Source organism: Nicotiana tabacum, chromosome 2 (assembly GCF_000715075.1).
Source record: "Nicotiana tabacum cultivar K326 chromosome 2, ASM71507v2, whole genome shotgun sequence".
Classification (NCBI taxonomy): domain Eukaryota; kingdom Viridiplantae; phylum Streptophyta; class Magnoliopsida; order Solanales; family Solanaceae; genus Nicotiana; species Nicotiana tabacum.
In genome coordinates this window covers 82,924,880-82,943,798 of record NC_134081.1, presented here as the reverse complement: position 1 = coordinate 82,943,798, position 18,919 = coordinate 82,924,880, and the positions used below count along the sequence as shown (strand labels likewise).

The 18,919-nt window shown below is 40.6% G+C and overlaps 1 pseudogene; it reads left to right on the top strand.

Annotated features, from left to right (window-relative positions):
* Positions 1-15,015, top strand: part of LOC107778045 (S-locus-specific glycoprotein BS29-2-like) — a 114,939-nt pseudogene extending 99,924 nt beyond the window's left edge.
* Positions 15,016-18,919: the final 3,904 nt, after the last annotated feature.

Sequence of the window (18,919 nt, the reverse complement as noted above, 5' to 3'; positions counted from 1 at the left end):
GGCTATTACTTTCAAAATGACCGGCCGGGTCATTATATCCTCCCCCTCTAAAAACAATCGTTCGTCCTCGAACGAGCATAGAGACATATCTAAAGTGGTGAAAAGATGAGGATAATGGTTGCGCATATCCTGCTCGGTCTCCTAAGTTGCCTTCTCGACTGGCTATCCTCTCCATTGAACCTTCACAGAAGCAATGTTCTTTGATCTTAGCATTCTGACCTGCCTGTCCAAAATAGCCACTGGCTCCTCAACATAAGATGGATCCCTGTGTAACTGGACTGAGCTGAAATCCAACACATGAGACGGATCACCGTGATACTTCCGGAGCATAGAAACGTGGAATACCGGATGAACTCCTGCTAGACTGGGAGGAAAGGAAAGCTCATAAGCAACCTCCCCAACTCGACGCAACACCTCAAATGGACCAATGAAACTTGGGTTCAACTTTCCCTTCTTTCCAAACCTCATAATGCCCTTCATAGGCGAAACCCGGAGCAAGACTCGCTCTCCAACCATGAATGCCACATCGCGAACCTTCCGGTACGCATAACTCTTCTATCTGGACTGGGCTGTGCGAAGTCTATCCTAAATCACCTTCACCTTTTCCAAGGCATCCTGAACTAAGCCCGTACCAAATAATCTGGCCTCACCGGGCTCGAACCAACCTACTGGGGACCGACACCGCCTACCGTACAAAGGCTCATACGGTGCCATCTGAATGCTGGACTGATAACTGTTGTTGTAAGCAAACTCCACAAGTTGCAAGAATTGGTCCCAAGCACCCCCAAAGTCTATCACAAACTCACGGAGCATATCCTCTAATATCTGAACAGTGCGCTCGGACTGCCCGTCCGTCTGAGGGTGAAATATTGTGCTCAACTCAACCCGACTACCCAACTCATGTTGTATAGCTCTCCAGAACTGTAATGTAAACTGCGTACCCCAGTTTGAGATAATAGATACTGGTACGCCATGAAGCCTGACGATCTCACGGATGTAGATTCGAGCTAGCTGCTCGGAAGAATACGTAGTCATCACATGAAAGAAATGAGTCGACTTGGTCAGCCTATCCACAAATACCCAAACTGCATCAAACCTCCGCTGAGTCCGTGGGAGTCCAACAACGAAATTCATAGTGATCCGCTCCCATTTCCATTCCGGAATCTCTAACTTCTGAAGCAATCCACCTGGCCGCTGATGCTCATATTTTGCCTGCTGGCAATTCAAACATCGAGCCACATACTCTACTATGTCTTTCTTCATCCGCCTCCACCAATAATGTTGTCTCAAGTCTTGATACATCTTTGCAGCACCCGGATGAATGGATACCGTGAACTGTGAGCCTCCTGGAGAATCAAATCACACAAACCATCTACATTGGGCACACATAGCCTACCCTGCATCCTCAATGCACCATCATCTCCAGTAGTGACCTCCTTAGCATCAATGTTCTGGACTGTGTCCTTAAGGACAAGCAGGTGGGGGTCATCATACTGACGCTCCCTGATACGATCATAAAGAGAAGACCGAGAGACCACACAAGCCAATACTCGACTCGGCTTAGAAATATCCAATCTCACAAACTGGTTGGCTAAGGCCTGAACATCCAATGCCAATGGCCTCTTTGTTGTTGGTAGATATGCTAAACTCCCAAAACTCTCTGCCTGGCGACTCAAAGCATCGGCCACCACATTGGCCTTCCCAAGGTGGTACAAAATAGTGATATCATAATCCTTAAGTAGCTCCAACCACCTCCGCTGACATAAGTTAAGATCTTTATGCTTAAACAGATGCTGTAAACTCTGATGATTGGTGTAGATCTCACAAGGAACACCGTACAAATAATGCCGCCATATCTTCAAGGCATGAACAATGGCCTCTAACTCAAGGTCGTGGACAAGATAGTTCTTTTCGTGCACCTTCAGCTGTCTGGATGCGTAGGCAATCACCCTATCGTCCTGCATCAATACCGCGACGAGACCAATCTGCGATGCATCACAATATATAGTATAAGACCCTGAACCTGTAGGTAATACCAATACTGGGGCTGTAGTCAAAGCTGTCTTGAGCTTCTGAAAGCTCTCCTCACATTCCTATGTCCACCTGAACGGATCACCCTTCTGGGTCAGCCTAGTCATAGGTGCTGCAATAGATGAGAAACCCTCTACAAATCGACGGTAATACCCCGCCAAACCAAGAAAACTCCGGATCTCTGTAGCTGAGGACGGTCTGGGCCAACTCTGCACTACTTCAATCTTCCTCGGATCCACCTGGATCCCCTCACTCAATACTATATGACCCAAGAATGCCATTGAGTCTAGCCAAAACTCACACTTTGAAAATTTTGCATATAATTTCTTCTCTCAAGGTCTGAAGTGTAGTCTTCAGGTGCTGCTCATAATCCTCCCGACTCCGGGAGTATACCAGAATGTCGTCAATAAACACAATGACGAATGAGTCAACATAGGGCCAGAACACACTGTCCATCAAGTGCATAAAAGCTGATGGGGCATTAGTCAACCCAAAAGACATTACAAGAAACTCATACTGACCATATCTAGTCCTGAAAGCAGTCTTCGGGATATCTGGCCCCCGAATCTTCAACTGATGATAACTTGAATGTAAGTCAACTTGGAAAACACTCTGGCACCCTGTAATTGATCAAATAAGCCATCAATACGAGGCAATGGATACCTGTTCTTCATTGTGACTTTGTTCAACTGGCGGTAATCAATACACATCCGCATAGAACCGTCCTTCTTCTTCACAAATAAGACCGGGGCACCCCAAAGTGACACACTGGTCTGAATGAAGCCCTTATCAAGCAATTCCTGTAATTGCTCCTTCAACTCCTTCAATTCAGGAGGATCCATACAATATGGAGGAATAGATATCGGCTGAGTGCCCGACAACAAATCAATGTCAAAATCAATATCTCTGTCGGGTGGCATGTCCGGAAGATTAGCTGGTAACACATCTGGAAAGTCCCTCACTACTGGAACTGACTCAACTGTAGGGGTATCAATAATGACATCTCTCACATAAGCTAGATACGCGTCACACCCCTTCTCAACCATTCGTTGAGCTTTAAGAAAAGAAATAACTCTACTGGGAGTATACTCTAAGGTACCTCTCACCTCTAACCGCGATAATCCTGGCATAGCCAGCATCACGGTTTTGGCATGACAATCAAGAAAAGCATAATGGGGCGACAACCAGTCCATGCCCAAGATAACATCAAAATCTACCATGCTGAGCAATAATAAGTTGGCTCTGGTCTCAAAACCACTAAGAACAATCAAACATGATCTATACACATGGTCTACAACAAGAGAAGCTCCCACATAAGTAGACACATAAACAGGGGAACGCAAAGAATCCTGCGATACACCCAAATACAGGGCAAAATAAGAGGACACATAGGAATATGTAGAGCATGGGTCAAATAATACCGACGTATCTCTATGACAGACTGGAACAATACCTGTAATGATAGAATCAGAAGAAATTGCCTCTGTACGAGCAGAAAGGGCATAATATCTTGCTTGGCCTCCCCCTCTAGGGCGACCTTTACATCCCCGACCTCCACCTCGAGCTGGCTAAGCAAGTGGGATGGCAGCTGGTGCTGTAATCATGGACTGAGGACCCGGTGGGGTACGCTGTGGCTGAGAATTCTGCGGAGGAGAACTCCTCCTAAATCTGGGGCAATCCCTCATCATATGGCGACTGTCACCACACTTAAAACAAGATCTGGGAGGGCGTGGTTGCTGTGACTGGCTCGGGCCAGGTCTGCTAGACTGGCCGCTAGGAATACCCAGTGCAGGAGGCACACTAGATACTGGCGATGCATAATAAGGCTCCTGAGGTCTAGAAGGAGCTGGAACACCGCTGGCAGATGGAAGAGCTGAATGAACGGACCGGCTCACATAACCCCTACCATGGCGAGTTGCTGGGACACGAGCTCCAGAATAATAACAAGTCTCTCGAGACCTCTTGGCCTCCCTCTCTTCTCTATCCCGGGCAAACATGCCCTTAAATCTCATGGCAATACTCACAACCTGCTGATAAGAAATATCCATCTCTAACTCCCTAGCCATACTACTCCGGATGCCGGGATGCAGTCCCTCAATAAACCGTCGAACCCTCTCTCGAACTGTGGCAACTAAGGCCAGTGCATGTCGGGCCAAATCACTGAAGAGAACTGCATACTCTGACACAGTCATAGAGCCCTGGCGCAACTGCTCAAACTCCGCGCGCCATGAGTCCCTGAGGCTCTGAGGGACATACTCTCTCAAAAATATGTCCGAGAACTGAGTCCATGTAAGCGAAGCTGCCTCAGCTGGACTACTCAACTCATAAGCACGCCACCACTGATAGGCTGCTCCTCTAAGCTGGAATGTAGTAAAAGAAACCCCGCTCGTCCTCACTATGCCCAAAGTACGGAGAATACGATGACACTCCTCCAGAAAACCTTGAGCATCATATTTAGCCAATCCGCTGAAAGTAGGTGGGTGGTACTTCTTGTACCTCTCAAGTCTGAGCTGCTCCACCTCAGAAGTTGTTGCCCTAACCTCGGGCTGAGTTGGAGCTACCGGCTGCATTGGTACAACATCTGGAACCTGGTCGACCTGAACTCGCTGCTCTGGAGTACCGGTGATGGGAGTTTGTGCTCCTTCCCCGGCCTGAGATGTGGCAGGAGCAAGTGGAATCAATCCAGCCTGAGCTAAGGTGCTGAACATGCTCAGAAACTGGGCTAGAGTCTCCTGGAGGGCTGGTGCAGAAACAGGTACCTCAGGTGTCTGCCCTCCAGCTGGAGCTACTGAGAGCTCCTCTGTAGCAGCTCGTGCGGGTGCTCTGGCTGCACCACGTGGACGTCCTCAGCCTCTACCCCGGCCCCGGCCTCTCGCAGCTCTAGCAGGGGGAGCGGCTGCCTGGTTATCAGATCTGCTTGTACGTGTCCTCACCATCTATGAGAGAATAGAATACAGAAGTTTAGAATCTTTGAAGTCAACAATTTTCGCACGACAAGGAATCAAAGTAGTGAAATTTTCCTAAGAGTTCCATAGCCTCCCGAAGATAAGTACAGACGTCTCCGTACTGATCCGCGAGACTTTACTAAATCGGTTTGTGACTCACGACACCTATGAACTTAGATCTCTGATACCAACTTGTCATGACCCAATTTATGTGACGTCGTAACGGAACCTAGTCTCTACAACTAAGTAAGCCTAACATTTTGCAGAATAGTGAAATAAAAATATACATTTAACCAACTATTCAAAAATACACAACAAATCCCGAAACCCGGAACATCGTGAATCACAAACTACAGAAGGATAAATCGAGTGTCTCTATACATCAGAGTCTAACAAGGAAAAATACAGAAGATAATGGACATGAGAAAGAGTAAAATGGGACTCCGAGGTCTGCGGACGCGGCAGATATACCTTGAAGTCTCCAAATCTGACTCGGCTCACTGATAGTGCGGCTGATAAGGTGCACCTGGATCTACACACGAAAAACATGTGCAGAGAGTAGCATGAGTATACCACAATCGGTACCCATTAAGTGCTAAGCCTAACCTCGGTCGAGTACTGACGAAGTCAGGTCAGGGCCCTACTGGAAAATATATAATAAAATAATATAGAGTGTAATACCGCAATAAAATAAAGGATGAAATTTAACAACAATGAAATAATAAAAGGTAACAACTCAGTATACAGAAACATAATAGGGGATGTCCCGAGATACCGTCTCGTAGTCCCAAACGTAAATGTATAGGGGGATCTCCCGAAATACCGTTCCATAGTCCCAAAGTAAATATGCAAGATAGGGGGATCTCCCAGAATACCGTTCCGTAGTCCCAAAGTAAATATGCAGTACAGGGGGATCTCCCAAAAAATTGTTCCGTAGTCCCAAAGTAAATATGCAGTACAGGGGGATCTCCCGAAATACCGTTCCGTAGTTCCAAAGTAAATATGCAGCGCGAACGATAGAAATACAACTACATCACGAAATTCTTACGATTTAGACTAAGTACCAGTCATGAAAGAAGCAGAAAATTCACTAAGCATGTTGCACAGAATTCACATAAACAATTAAGAGACGTAGATATATTTTATTAGACTAAACATGATAGCTACACATATTGGAATAACGCAATTAAGAATGAAAATAGATTAATACTCATTAAAATGGTATAACTCAAAATAATAGAAAAACATGTTGTTGCTCAGTAAGAAAATCGGGTTTTACCACAACAAGCCCGTGTATGTACTCGTCACCTCACGTACACGGCGCTCACATATCACAATAGTTGCTAATCTTAAGGGGATTTTCCCCACACAAAGTTAGGCAAGCCACTTACCTCGAGTCAAGCTCAATTAATCGGTCGCAATGCCTTTCCCACGAATATCCGGCTCCGAATGGCCCAAATCTAGTCAAAAGCAATTACGTAACATAAATACAACAATAATAGACTCATCTAATTAACGAAGTCTTTAACGAAAATTCCGAAATTAACTCAACAATCGCCTGTGGGGCCCACTTCCCGGAATCTGGTAAAAGTCATAAAATACGGAAGCCCGTTCACTCACGAGTTCACTCGTACCAAAATTCACCAAATCCGATGTCTAAATCCCAATCAAAACTCAGAATTTCGTTTAGGGAACGTTTCCCCCATTTTCCCAACTTTTCAATCCAAAACCGAAATTAAATGGAGAAAACAACTATTGTTTTAATGAAATACAAAAAAAAACGAGTTAGGAATCATTACCCCAAAACTCTCTCTGAAAATCCCTCAAAGAATCGCCAATTTCTGAGCTCCCAAGTCCAAAATGGAGAAATGACTCAAACCCTCGAAACTCTCTCTTTTCTGCCTAGCAAACTCGCTTCTGCGAGCCCAGAACCGCACCTGCGGTACCGCTTCTGCAGCTAGGACGCCGCACCTGCGAGTTTTCATAAAACTCCAGAGCCCGCACCTGCGCGCCTAAGTCCGCATTTGTGGGTGCGCTTCTGCGGAACCATGGGTCCTTCTCATCTCCGCATCTATGACTGCCCTTCTGCAGATGCGGCTCCGCTCCTGCGGCTCACTCGTCGCATTTGTGACCACTGACTCCCCGGCCTAAAAATGCACCTACGATCCCAGCCTCGCTTCTGCGAAGCCGCACCTGCGGACTTCCCACCGCAGGTGCGAAAACACCAGAACCAGCAACTCAAAAATTCTTCTAAGTCCAAACTTTCACCCGTTAAGCACCCGAAACTCACCTGAGGCTCCCGAGACCTCAACCAAACATACCAAAAAATCCTAAAGCACCATACGAACTTAGTCGAGCCCTCAAACCACATCAAACAACGCTAAAATCACAAATCATCCTCTGATTCAAACTTAAAGAACTTGAAACTTCCAAATTCAACAACCGACGTTGAAACTAACAAAACCACATCCGATTGACCCTAAATTTTGCGCGTAAGTCATATTCAACATTACGGACCTACTCCAACTTCCGAAATCGGAAAACGACCCCGATATCAAAAAGTCCACTACCAGTTCAAAACTTCAAAAAATTGACTTTCGCCAATTCAAGCCTAAATAAGCTACGGACCTCCAAAACACAATCCGGACACGCCCCTAAGTCCAAAATTACCTAACAGAGCTAACAGAACCGACAGAATTCCATTCTGGGGTCGTCTTCACACAATTCCGACTACGGTCTAAATCCTAAGGCTTAAGCTCCCGTTTTAGGGACTAAGTGTTCCGGAACACTCCAAAAAACAAAACGAAGCCTCCCGACAAGTCACAATAGTAGAAATAGATGCGGGGGAAATAGTCAATAGGGGATCGGGGTTATTACTTTCAAAACGACCGACCGGGTCATTACAATAAGACTCAATGCCTAAGGAGTAATTCCCCTACTCGAGGTTAGGCCAGATACTTACCTCAAACTGCGCTCAATTAGTCATGTAATATGCCCTTTCCTCGATTTTCGGCTCCTATCAGCTCGAATCTAGTCATAATTAATTCCATTCAATCAATACAAATTGTAGGAATAAATTCCATATGAAAATACAAAGTTTCTACAAAAATTCAAAATTTAACCCAAAAGTCGCATGTGGGGCCCACGTCTCGGAACCCGATAAAAGTTACAAAATATGAATGCCCATTTAACCATGAGTTCAACCATACTAAATTTATCAAATTCCGATATCATTTCGTCCCTCAAATCGTGATATTTTTTCATTTTGAAATTTTCTTCAAAAACCACCATTTTCCTCAACTCAAAACACAAATTAAATGATAAAAATAAAGATAGAATCATGAAAATAAATAAATTCTAGGTGAAGAACACTTTCTCAATCGATTTGCTTGAAAACCCCACAAGGAATCGCTCAAAACCGAGCTCTACAAGTCAAAATGTGATAAAAATGGCCTAACCCTCGATTCGGAAAACTTATATTCTGCCCAGGCCTGAAAGCATTGCGAACGCGGAGAAAGTCTCACGTTCGCGAAGAAGGAAATTTAGGCTGCCAAGAAAACCCTTCGTGAATGCGAAAGAAGCGATGTGAACGCGAACGCGAAGAAGAGGGAACGATGACCTACGCGACCGCGGAAGGATGGATGCGACCGCGAAGAAGGAATGTGAGGCTGCCAGGAAGTGCTTCGCGAACGCGGGTGACTAAACGCGAACGCGGAGAAGGGAAAGGCAAACCTTCGCGAACGCGATAGGTTGAACGCGAACGCGATGAAGACTTATGAGGTGGTCAGCAGTAACACTTCGCGAACGCGAAAGGCACTTCGCGATCGCAAAAAAGAACACCAGAAGACAGAAAACAGCAGTTCAAAAATAGAAGTAAATGGTTCGTAACCCATCCGGAACACACCCAAGACCCCCGGGATCCCGTCTAAACATACCAACAAGTTCCATAACCTAACACGGGCTCGCTCGAGGTCTCAAATCACATCAAACAAGGCCAAAAATACAAATCGCACCACGAATCAAACTTATGAACTTTCAAATCACTCCGAATCATCTGGTAACTGAATTCAACTACGCACGCAAGTCAATACACATAATACGAAGCTGCTCAGGGCCTTATGCTGCCGAACGGGACTTAAATTTCCAAAATGACCAGCTGGGTCATTACATCGGAGCTCCAAACCAAATATCAACACAAGTTTAAAAACATCATACGAACTTGCTCGCGCGACAAAAATGCCGAAATAACATCTAGAATAACAAATCAGACGCCAAAATGCATGAAAATCACAATGAACTTCAAGAACTTCTAGAATTACAACCAATCGTCCGAACTACATCAAATCAACTCCAAATGACACCAAATTTCGCAGGCAAGTTCCAAATGACGAAACGAACCTATTCCAAGTCCCAACCCTAAAATACGAACCCGGTAGCCTTAAAGTTAAACCATAGTCAAACTTGGAAAAAATTTCAAACATTCGAACTTCGACGAATGCGTTTGATTCATACTTAAAACATCCTGGAATGACACCAAACTTTACGCACAATTCACGATACTAACCTATTTCAAGGCTCGGAACCCCAAACAGACATCGATAACACCAAAATTTACTTCAAATCAAACTTAAGAAATTCTGAAACTTCTAAAATGCCAACCTTCCATAATAAGCGCCGAAATGCTCCCGGACCACCCGATACTCAACCCGAATATACGCCCAAGTCCGAAGTCATCATACGGACCTATTGAAACCTCCAAATCCTGATTCCGAGGTCGTTTACTCAAAAGTCAACTCTTCCAACTTAAAGCTTCTAAATTGAGAATTTTCCTTCCGAATCAACTTCGAGCTTCCCAAAATCTAATTCCGACCACACATACAAGTCGTAATACATGAAGTAAAACTACTCAAGGCCTAAAACCGCCGAACGATGCGCTAGAGCTCAAAACGACCGATCGGATCGTTACATTGTCCTTCTCAACGGCGCTGACAATGTTTTGTGGTCAACTAATACCTCTAGATCTGTGCTGAATTCCATTGCACAATTGCTAGATTCTGGAAATCATGTAGAAGCTGGTGGTGATATAGCCTGTTTGGCCAAGCTTCTCAAGAGGCCAAAAGTATTTTTTTTCCTAACTTGAGGTGTTTGGCCAAGCTTTTTTGGGGGAAAAAATTACTTTTGGGAAGAAGCAGAAACAGTTTCTGAGAAGCAGAAAAAAATAGCTTCTTCCCAAAAGTAGAAGCAGAAGCAGTTTAGACTTTTCTTCTTACCAAAAATACCCTTAACAAAATATAGTATATACCAAAATAACCGTTAAATCTAATACTTAGGATATTAATGTATAAATATTTTTTATTATTTTTAGGATAACTTTCTAATATATAGTGACTTTAGGGGTGAATGCTTTTATAGTTGTTGAATGATTTTTAATATATTTAACTTATATTAAAAGAATTAAGTACTTTTAAATTTTATTTTCATATTTTACTTAAATAAAATAAAAAGATTTAACTATTGCATGTAATAATAAATTTTTAAAATTATTTATTTACTTATAATATTAACTATTAAGTAACTCTATTCATATCCTTATTCGTAATTTGATACTTAAAAGCACTTTCTGAAAAGCTTGACCAAACACAAATTATTACTTAAAAGTATTTTTCAGAGTGATTAGCCAAACATAAATTGTTTCTCTCTAAAAGTATTTTTTTCAAAATAAGGTGATAAAAAAAATACTTCTCAAAATAAGTTGATTTCTCCGAATTGGCTAAACAGGCTAATAATTTCCTACGGCAGAATTTTGATCACCCGACTGATACACTCTTACCGGGCATGAAGCTTGGTTGGAATTTTGTAACTGGCCGAGAGGTGTACTTGTCATCAAGGAATTTTCTTCCTTTTTCCTTTCCGTGAGACTGACCTAATTTAGATCGCACATATTGATTTTTGTACCATCTCCACTCAAAAGTCAAAGTCAAAGCATCTACTTGATTATCTTTCAATGTGAATTTATACATCTATATTAAACACTTTATAAGTTAATAAATTACATTAAAAACTATGAATTAATACTTCTTACAAAATAGAAAAGTCAAAACCAGCTAAAAGAAAACAGTTATTATACAAATAACTATTTAACTATTCAAATAATAATGGTGTATTCAATGAATATTTTATCGGGCCACTTGAGCATCCAAGCGTACCGAACCTCAACTACTGCACGCGGGTTATGGCTATAATTCCCATGTGTTAACCCAATTTGTCCAACATTTTCCTTTTACGTTCACTTTTACTTATTCATAATGGACTTTGCACTTCTTTTAAGAAATAATAAATAAAATACATATTTTATCATAATACCCATAGCATTTCAAAATATCTTGAAAAATGAAGGGGAATAGAATATTTAATAATAAAGGTAAAACATGAAAAAATTATTGTCTCTTTATTTGCTAATATGGACAAATATAAGTGAAAATATATTTTTCGTATAATTGATAAGTAAAAGTGAATGGAGGGAATATGTCAGTTCGGACGTTTCATTTAATCAGTTTTGGTTTTATATATATACACACATCATTTTATACACACACATTTACTTTTATAGATATTTTTATAAAAGAAATTATATTTTTATAAAAAGTTGTCTAGACATATCCATGATATTTCCATGAAATGTAACCTTGAATAAGACTATTCTAAAGGATTCCTTTTCTTTTGTTAATGTTAGGTATTGTAATTTCTAATCAAATGTTGTTAAAATATTTTTCTTATTCTTTCATGTTCACAACAACGAACTATTTACCTCCTTTAATAAAAAAGAATTCCTATTTCTTCATTTCAAGTCATAGTCTTTGTCATCCCGCATGATCCGATAACAATCCGAGAAGACACAATTATTTTTGGTAACACTTGAAATTGGATCCGTATATTTGAACTGCAGAGACATTTACCTCGTGTTTGACTGATAATGTTGCATTCACATGGATACCGCTCATCACGTGTCACGATCCAGTTTCTGAACAAGCCGTTACCGGCACCGATCGCTAAATTTGACCGAGCGAATCATATGCGCTTATCAAAACTATTATAACTTCAAACTTTATATGAAATAAGGCAATACTTTAATCAAATACTTTTAATTAATCTGAATATCTAAAACAAACCAACTCCAAAACTTTATTCGTAGTAACTACTGAAATACTACAAAGTTATTATCAAAAACACCTTAATCTTAATCCACCGACTGTGTCTATGAAGCCACTACTGATAAACTGACACACTGCTCAGGACATGAGATTTTCTGGCAAGTTCTCTAAGTAAACAAAGAAATAGCTAAATAATGACGACTCAAAGGAATATTCTACGAACAAAAGTGGAGCTCACCAATAGTAGTGGAAGTGAGGGAAGTCCTAACCTGTAGCCTGCTTGCCTGCAAAATCGGTTCCTATATTATACCGCAGACCAACGCAGGTTCGCAAAAGAGAACGTCAGTACCATTCATTGTACTCAGTGAGTCTCAACGACAGGGGACAAAACTTTATTAAAATATACATTACAAGCAAAGATTCTAAATGGATGAAAAATATAAAGCTTCCAAGAATAATTCTAAAATAATTGTATAACAGCAGTTTATGAATATTCTAAAAGAAATTCTTTTCTTTTTCTTTCTTATCTAAAAAAAAATACTTCCCTTTATGCTTCGGGAGTTCCAACTATCTTGACTTATTTATGTCTTAGTCATCGTGTGATCGGCATGGGTTCGATCCAGACCTGATCGAATAGGCCCAATCCACGAGGTGCTATTCGCTTCATGGTTCTCGGCGCTCATGTATCATACCTTAGTGTGGCTAGGCAAATTCTCAGTAATGAGACTCTCGGCTCGTGTGCTCCCTACATTGGCACAAGTAGTTTCAGGAAGTCAACGGCTTGATCAGGACCCTCGGCCTGGACGATGACCCCTTCTCAGAATAGAGGATACTCCCAAAAATCTTTTCTTTCTAAAACTTCTTTTTGTGACTTTTCAAGTCTAAATCTTGTTTGAAAGTGACCTTTCAATATTCATAATAATATTCTTGAGTGTATACATAGCATAAGCATGAAATAAAATTACTCAAAGTATTTTTTAAAAGTTCTCTCTAACTCTTGAATCTTTAACATGTAAGATCATGTAATAAAGCATAAAAATATGAAAAATAGACGCTTATACTTCTCGAGTAAAATATATAAGCTTTAATTAGAATATACTTAGTCAACATGTACTCACTCGTTCCAATTAAGCACATATTGACTCTTTAAAGTATTTTATCAAATACTTATGGGCATGTTTTTGTGAGTAGAACCATTTTAGTAAAGAATTATATTCACTCACCTCAATTTTTCCTTTCAAGCAACAATGTAAGTTTCAATTCTTGTAGTCAACTCAACGATCAAATACTACAACAATAAGTCACGATAAGTATCCAACTTCCCTAATTTTTCTTTTCTCAACTCTAAGAACTTTAGGTTCAACTTTTAAATTTCTAAGTTTTTGGATGAGGTCTTGTTCTAACAATTCTTTACTATCTCTAACAACCTTAACCCGTTATAGTGATCTAATAAAAGTGAAGAATTTATCTTGTAACACCAAAAACCTAACTCGTACTTGATGGGTGTTCTTGAGGTTTTGTAAAACGTTTCTATGAATTCAGCCCATTAGGGTGTTAGATTCTAGTGTATAATGATGTTATCGCTTACAATTCCATAAAAAGAATTACCTCAGTCGTGCCCTAAAGAATGTCCTGCGGAATAGCTCTCACAATGACCTACACACTGCCTTGTTCTTGCTCCTTGAAAATCTATATTTTTGTTGTTTTGAATTCCTTGCACTTACTTTCCAACCCTTGACCTCTCGTTCTTTTCCTTTTTCTTTCAACGGATCTTTCTATGGGCTTTAGGCCCAATTCTTAAGTGTCTTGCTCTCTTTTTTTTCTTTTTTTCTTTTTTTTCTTTTTTTGACTTAACAAGTAATTAATGATATATTTCAAAAAAAGTAATTAATGGTACTCACTTTTAATAATTAATAATACTGAAATTATTAATATTTTCCTATTTGTGTATCCAATTATTTATAAATAGAGAAGTAACTCAAAAGTCAATAAGGATAATCTTTATGCACTCAAGGCAAGATTAAAAAAATTAAATTCTATATTGAGTATGTCTTGAAACTTTTATAGATTTGAGAATTATTAAATCATAGAAGAACGAAGAGGATCCAACTCCCGGTGATTATACATACCACTGTGATCCTTCTGGTTATCCTCAGAACTTCCTGAAGAAGGGCTTAGATGTCATATATCGCTCTGGACCGTGGAATGGTCGCTCTTTCAGTGGGACACAGAACTCGAGAGAAGGTCATTTCTACACATTTGGAGTATTTTCAAGTAAGATGGAGGTGTATTTTGGATATAAGCTCACATCTTCAATTATCGTGAGGTTGACATTAACTCAGAATGGTATCCTACAGGTTTGGATTTGGGGTGATGGAAAACAGGGTTGGGTCCCTTTCCTCTTAATACCGGCAGATAACTGTGATATGTATAAGTTGTGTGGTGCATATGGTGGTTGCAACAGTCAATATTCTCCTGTATGTGGATGCTTAGACAAATTTTTGCCCAACAATAGGGAAGCTTGGAAGAAGACAGACTGGTCAGGTGGTTGTGTTCGGAGAACTGAACTAAATTTTCTTCGAGGAGACGCATTTTTGAAGTATCCACATATCAAATTTCCAGACACACGGAATTCATGGTCCAATGTGACTATGACACTAGAAGAATGCAAGAATATCTGCTCTAAAAATTGCTCTTGTATGGCTTACGCAAATCCTGACATACGCGATGGAGGAAGTGGATGCTTATTGTGGTTCGAGGATCTGTTTGACATTTGGCAGGGAGCCAACGGAGGGCAAGATATCTATATTAGAATGGCTGGTTCTGAATCAGGTAGGCTTGTTGCTACTTATAGAATTCTCATGGATTACCTTAACATAGTAAAGTAATTTATGGTTGCAGGCACTTTGAATATAGCAGACCTGAATGTAGTTTTGTGCATATGCTTGTACACATCTAGTACGATTAACTCCACTCCTACCTGCGCTATATATAGCAAGTGTTGGACCAAGTAAAGGATAGTTTTGAAGATCGACAAAGGAACTTAGGGATGAACCAGATCCATCACTGGTAGGCATAGACACGGGCAGATTCAAACCACGTGAGATGCACATGCAGGAGATAAACGAAATCTGGCATAATAATAGATATCTCCTGATCGAAAAGGGCTGCATAATTGATAAGGAGAAGGACTCCTTAATCAAAGAGAACACTATCCAGGATAAGGGAGGAGTTAGAGGTTGAGATCAACTAGAACTCTTCCACCAAGGAAGAGTAGCATTAGAGCTCTAGTTATTTTCTACTCTACTAACTCTATAAATCGCAGGATATTCTCATTCTACATGTGACGCACAAAAGTAGAAGTTAAACGTGAATTGAGAGCAAAATAGCAAGGCATTTTGCAAGCAGTTCGTGTGTGATTCAAGTGTTCGAACCTGAAACTACATGAACTAGATAGAAGAACTAGCTCCAAGTGTCTGTCTTTTATTCTAGTTCAATTATTGTTGGTGTTTTCATATTGTACCTTTCAGCTTTATCTAGAGGCAATTGTAATAGGTACTCAGAGCATTCAAGTTAGAGTTAACTTGATGTTGTCGCAGCAGTTAGATTCTGGTTCCCACAACGGGATTAGAGTTAATCCTAGGTTTACAAAAGTATTTTATAAATGCAGTTTTTGACTCGGTGATTTAGTGGAGAGTTCGGAAAAATTCTACTGAGAAGTAGGTCGTGGCCTTTTCACCTTTTGAGCCAGGTGTTTTCCACGTAAAAATCTCTGTGTTATTTATTTTCTTTACTTATTATTCCGCAACAGTAGTTGTTGGAACACATAGAAGAACCATGTCCTTCTATAATCTGTGCACGGAAAAAATTGGACACCACACAAATCACCCCACCCCTCTTGTGTGGTATTGACGTATAAAACATCAATTGGTATCAGAGCAAGTTATCCTTGAAGAGGCTACACCTTAGGAGAAGATCAAGATGAGTGCACTACCTGGAAACTAGGAAGGGCAATCCACTGCTAGGCTACCACTCTTCAATGGCTAGTACTACTCCTGGTGGAAAAATAGAATGAGAGACCACATCATAGGAGAAGATTATGAGCTATGGGACATTGTCACAGATGGTCCACTGGCTACCATGAAGATAAATGCCGAAGGAGAAGAGGTGCCAAAAACAAGAGCTGACTGCATTGCTGACGACTTGAGGAAATGGGAGAAGAATACTAAAGCCAAGAAATGACTTATTTGTGGACTCGGTCCAGACGAGTACAACAGAATTCAAAGTTGTACTACTGCTAAGAAAATTTGGGACACTTTGCAAGTGGCTCATGAAAGAACACCTCAGGTGAAGGGGTCTAGAGGAACGTTACTATAATCTCAATATGAGAATTTTACCATGAAGGAAGGAGAAACCATCCAAGAGATGTATACAAGGTTCACCACACAAACAAATGAACTTAAGTCTATTGGAAGGGTTATTCTTGAAGAAGACAAAGTTGAGAAGATTTTGACAAGGGTTCTGCCAGTCTCATGGGAGAGAAAAATCACTGTTATTCAGGAGTCAAAGAACATCGCCACTCTTAGGTTGGATGAGCTAATTGGAAATCTCACCGCTTATGAACTAAGAAGGCAAACCATGAAGATGGATGTACCCAAGAAGGAAAGGAGCCTGGCACTCAGAATCACTGAAGTTTCTTATCTAGAGGAAGATGAAATGGCTATGATCATAAAGGACTTCAAGAAGAACCTGATGAGAGGAAAGGGTTCTTCAAGAAGTGGAGGCTACAACAAACTAAGGGTTACTGAAAAATAGACCAATGAGGGCTGCTACAAGTGTGAAAAGACTGATCACCACATCAAAAACTGCCCTCAATAGGAAATTGAATGGAAGAAGTAAAGAGCTGAACGAAGAGACAGAACTTGTAAATGGAACAGGTCCTCCGATGCTTTGTCATGGCTACAGGAACATCACAATAGCAATAGGAGAGGACTTGGCTTTGGGAATCAGCTACCTAAGTGGGATCCTAAAAGCAAGTACCTCACTTTTCCTGAGAACAAGATTTGTACTCACTGTGGTAAGACTGGTCACTATAAAAGTGAATGTAACGCAAAAGAAAGGGCCAGTCAAAAGAACAAAAATTTTGTTCAAGGGAAGAATTGGTTACCAAGTTGGGCTAAAAAGAATTTAATTCATCCTTTTGCCTATAGAAAGGGACCCAAACTAGTTTGGGTTCCTAAGACTAACCCCTGATTTCCTTTTTTAGGTCCAAGTGAAGGGGAGCAGCCAAATATGGTATATGGATAATGGCTGCTCAAAGCACATGACAGGAAGCAAGAACCAGTTCCTTTCACTTGAGGATCTCAAAGGAGGTAATGTCTCATTTGGAAATGGGAAGAAAGGTGAGATCATTGGGGTTTGTAAGGTAGGTAAGACTGACTCTCACTCGATTGAGAATGTCTATTTGATAGACAGCCTAAAATACAGTCTAATTAGTTTATCAAAACTGTGTGATAGAGGTAACTTGGTAGCTTTCACCTTCACAAAATACTTTGTGATTAATCTTACCACTGACAAGATTGTTTTACAGGGAAAAGAGTGAAATATATATATATATATATATATATATATATATATATATATATATATTGTATATCTGTCCACACTGTCAGAAAATGAACTCACTTGCTTAAGTGTGCTGGATAATGATCCCCTCTTTTGGCACAAGAGACTTGGACATGCAAGTCTGAGTCAACTTAACAAATTAGTCGCCAATGACCTGGTGATAGGACTGCCTAACATTAAGTTCAAGGAAGACAAAGTTTGTGAGGATTGTGCAAGGGGGAAGCGGGTAAGATCCTCTTTTAAATGCAAGAAAGTGGTAAGTACCACCAGAACGATGGAACTGGTTCATATGGATCTCTGTGGTCCAATGAGAACATTAAGTAGAGGTGGTAAGAGATATGTGATGGTGCTTGTTGATGATTATTCTAGGTTTACCTGGACACTGTTTTTAACATCTAAAGATGAAGTATTTGACATGTTCACTTCCTTTGTTAGAAAAACTCAAAAATAATTAGGAAATCAACTTGCATCAATTAGGTCTGATCATGGTACTGAATTTGAAAATGCTAAATTTGCTGAATTTTGTGATATGCATGGCATAGATCATAATTTTTCTGTCCCTAGAACTCCACAACAAAATGGAGTAGTTGAAAGAAAGAATAGGACTCTTGAAGAAATGGTTAGAACTATGCTTCTTTCTAGTAAGCTGCCCCATAGCTTCTAGGCAAAAGCTGTAAATACTGCATGTTATATCATAAATAGGTGCATGACAAGACCTCTAGTAGAGAAGACTCCCTATGAGTTACTTAAAGGGAGAAAACCAAATATATCCCATCTTAGGGCATTTGGATGCAAGTGCTTTGTGCACAACAATGGTAAAGACTTCCTAGGAAAGTTTGATCCCAGAAGTGATGAGGAAGTATTCTTGGGATATTCTTCACATAGTAAAGCATATAAGGTATATAACAAAAGAACTATGTGTGTTGAAAAAGGTGTTCATGTGGATTTTGATGAAACTAACATTCTTTTTGAGAGACAGGAACATGATGATGAAGCAATTGGGCTGGTAAGAAACATAAATGAAACCACAGCCCAGACTGAAGTTGCACTGGAAGAAGGAACAGGTGATGGAACAGGTCCTTCTACCCAGGGCAACCTGACAGGGGGAATAGAACAAAGAGGAAATGATTCTCAAACCTCAAGGGAACCTGTCCATGAACATGTTCC